The following is a 4,040-nucleotide window of genomic DNA, read 5'->3' on the forward strand; positions in this document are numbered from 1 at the left end:
CTTTCTATTAGAATGCTCAGTAACCATTCTCTCCTTCAGATAATGGGGTTGATTTACTAAAACTGGAGCACTCAGAATCTAGTGCAGCTGTGTATAATAGCCAATAAGCGTCTAACTTCAGCTCTTTCAGGTAAGCTTTGACCATAAGGCTGGGTTCACACTACTACACTACTTTCATCCTACTTTGCTCTGCTACATTGGTCCTACATTTATCCTACATTGGTCCTACATCCATCCTACTTTCATGAACAGGATACTACTTTGGTCCGACTTCAATGATATTCAATGGGCCTGAAGTAGGATCAATGTAGGACCAAAAGTAGTACAGGGAGCATTTTCAAAGTCGGACCGACTTGTGTAGGACGCTACAAGACGCTCTCATAGGGAAACATTGAACACAGAGCAAAGTAGGATGAAAGTAGTGTAGTAGTGTGAACCCAGCCTGAGGGTCCTTTCACATGTGCGGACCGTTTTTTAGATCAGTTTTTTATCATCAGTTGATCCGTTTTTTTCATCAGTTGTCATCCGTTTTTTCATCCGTTTTACATCCGTTTTTCATCAGTTGTCATCCGTTTTTTCATCCGTTTTTTGTTAGAACTTTATTTTTATTACATATTTTGATGAAAAACGGATGTTAGCGGATCGGATGTTAAACGGATCATCCGCTAACATCCGTTTTTCGTCCGTTACGTTTTTTTGACGGAAGAAAAATAGGGTTTTCTTCCGTTCAAAAAAACGGAGCTTAACGGAGACGGATGTTAACAGACGTTAGCGGATGCTCATCCGCTAACATACGCTATCTCATTGGAAAGCATTGCAGTCCGTAAACGGACGTATGAAAAAACGGACGAACGGTCCGCACGTGTGAAAGGAACCTAAAACTGGAAAACTGATTGGCTACCATGCACAGCTGCAGCGGATTTTGCACTCTCCAGTTTGAGTAAATAACCCCCAGTGTGCTGACCATACAAATCAACCACACTTTAGTTTACCAACCAATAAAACAGTTGGATATGGTCAAAACACTTATCTAGCAGCAAAAGAAAAATATGAAGCTAAAACTGATTACTAGGGCATCCCATACTGATCACTTTTAAGAAGATTTTTTTAAGCTGTTCTAATGGCAACTGCCTAGGTGCAAAAAAAATTCTACTGCAAATAGATTTCTTTAGATCAGTGCATACCCCCCCATTGAATGTGCCTTTAGGGCTTATGTTAATCATATGCAGTCAAATGCATTTTTATGAATGCATATACAAGAATAATCAATGTAAATGAACCTGGTTTACACCTCACGGTGCTTTCACATATATTTAAAAAAAAAAAAAGTATGCTGCATCTTTATGTGTGTAGTTGTACTGGAATGCATGTGAACACATGTAAATGCGACTTGGTAGAAAAAAATAATGCTTGAAAAATCCACAGCAATGGCATATAAATGAACAGGCGGAACTGCACAGTAAACGCAGGGATTGTGCTGTAAACAAGCCCTAAAGCCTCATACACACGATCGGATTTTCCGCGGACAAAGCGTAAGACTTTTGTCCGAAGGGTATTGGCCAGGAACTTGTATTGCCATTGAAAACCATGAAACCTACTTTCTTTTGGATGCAGAAAAAAAAAAAAAAAAAACACTGGAATGCATGAGGTGTGAACTAGTCCTGAATCAGACTCCTGAAAGATAAATTTTGTTATTGCACTTTATAATTTGATCTTTTCCTTATTGCAGCAGCCTGAAAATGTCTACAAATATCTGTATGGCCTGTGCTGCACCCCCTGGAACCATCTATGCTTGGTGAGAGATATGTAGACACTGAATGAGTGACACTTCACACTATACTATGATATGCAGCTAGACACACCACTGGATATTTTTTCCTATTATTGAATTCTTCAATAAAAATCATTTCAGTTTTTAAAACCATTTTTGCGTATTATATGCTGCATCTTTATGTGTGTAGTTGTACTGGAATGCATATGAACACATGTAAATGCGACTTAGTAGAAAAAAAATAATGCTTGAAACAGCAATGGCATACACCATATATACTCGAGTATAAGCCGACCCGAATATAAGCCGAGGTACCGAATTTTACCTAAAAAAAAATAGGAAAGCGTATTGACTCGAGTATAAGCCGAGGGTGAGAATGCAGCAGCTACTGTAAACGGGGGAAAAAAAGGGGCAACAGTGCCCATTTGCACGCCTTACTGTGCCCATTGCAACCTCACTGTGCCAATTGTCACTATTCCCATCCTCACTGTGCCAATCCTCACTGTGCCCATCGTCACTGTGCCTGTTGTCAGTGTACCTGAAATTGAGAGGCTGCAGGCATCCATTCATTGTTTAAAACTCGACTCTCTGTCTCCTCCTGGTCCCTTCCGTGATAGGCAGAACTGTGTCTGCTGAGAAACACCTATCACGAACGTTCTCTCATCCTCGGACTCAGTTTCCCAGCAGACACAGTGGGCCAGATTCAGAAAAGAGATACGCCGGCGTATCTCCTGATACGCCATCGTATCTCTGAGTCCGGCCGTCGTATCTATGCGCCTGATTCGTAGAATCAGGTTACGCATGGATATCCCTAAGATCCGACAGGTGTAAGTGACTTACACCGTCGGATCTTAGGCTGCAATCTCACGCTGGCCGCTAGGTGGCGCTTCCGTATTATTACGCGAGGAATATGCAAATGAGGAGTTGCGCCGATTCAGAAACGAACGACCGCCCAGAGCTTTTTTTTTACGTCGTTTGCGTTCGGCTTTTTCCGGCGTATAGTTACCCCTGCTATATGAGGGGTATGTGCAGGGTATCCTATGTTAAGTATGGCCGTCGTTCCCGCGCCGAGTTTTGAATTTTTTACGTAGTTTGCGTAAGTCGTTCGCGAATACGGCTGGACGTAATTTACGTTCACGACGAAAGCATGACGAGTTGCCAACGTCATTTGGAGCATGCGCACTGGGATTCAAATGATACACGCCCCCTACCCGCCGAATTTGAATTCCGCCGGGTGGATTTACGCTACGCCGCCGCAACTTTACAGGCAAATGCTTTGTGAATAAAGCACTTGCCTGAAAAACTTGCGGCGGCGTAATGTAAATGAGATAGGTTACGCGGATCTAAAGATCCGCTCACCTATCTGAATCTAGCCCAGTGTTTGCTGGGATGGGTGAGGATGAGATAACGTTCGTGATTTCTCAGCAGACAGAGTTCCGCCTATCACGGAAGGGACCAGGAGACCACGAGTTTTAAATGATGGACGCCTGCAGCCTCTCAATAATTTTAGGTACACTGCCGAGGGGGGCATTTTCAGCCCAAAAAAGGGCAGAAAATCTTGGCTTATACTCGAGTATATACGGTAAATGAGCATGCGGAACTGCACAGTAAACGCAAGGATTGTGCTGTAAACAAGCCCTAAAGCCACATACACACGATCGGACTTTTGCCCAAAGAGCGTTGGCCAGGAACTTGTATTGCATACAAACGGCAAAGAATTGTCGGCCATCAAACACAAAACGATGTGGTTTTGCATGAGGTGTGAACTAGTCCTGAATCAGACTCCTGAAAGATGAATTCTGTTATTGCACTTTATAATTGATGCATTTTGGCGTATTGTTTTTGTTTCCTTTTACATTTTATATGGACATAAATAATATTGTCTTTGTAAAATAAATAAACATGCATTTCAGTGTTTAGAGCTCAATATTCCACTAGATGGTGCTGTTGTTTTAGTTCTTATGATTTGTCTTTTTTACACGTTCTGAACTGTGTTTATACTGGATATTTGAGGAGGAAGAATATGGGAAATCTCTTGTTAAATACGAAGATTATTGTTGCCAAAACTAATTTATCAGTTCATTCACTTCTGAATGAAATTCAATACCCAATGGTTCCTTGTAATCATGGTGTAAAAGTATGCTTTCACAAATATATTCATGTATGTGTTGCTTTGTTTCTGTATCTAGAACTCCAGGCCATAAATGTAGGAAACAAACAATACTTGATTTGAAGGGGCGTCAAACCCAAAAGCAAACATTTATTACAC

The 4,040-nt window shown here is 41.4% G+C and overlaps 1 long non-coding RNA gene across 1 annotated transcript; it reads left to right on the forward strand.

The window, feature by feature from the left end:
* The first annotated feature begins 1,614 nt into the window (after positions 1 to 1,614).
* On the forward strand, positions 1,615 to 3,698 carry LOC120929695. The gene is made up of 2 exons (XR_005747418.1): positions 1,615 to 1,648; positions 3,531 to 3,698. It is a non-coding gene; the product is annotated as an uncharacterized LOC120929695 (long non-coding RNA).
* Positions 3,699 to 4,040: the final 342 nt, after the last annotated feature.

Source organism: Rana temporaria, chromosome 2 (genome assembly GCF_905171775.1).
Source record: "Rana temporaria chromosome 2, aRanTem1.1, whole genome shotgun sequence".
Classification (NCBI taxonomy): Eukaryota; Metazoa; Chordata; class Amphibia; order Anura; family Ranidae; genus Rana; species Rana temporaria.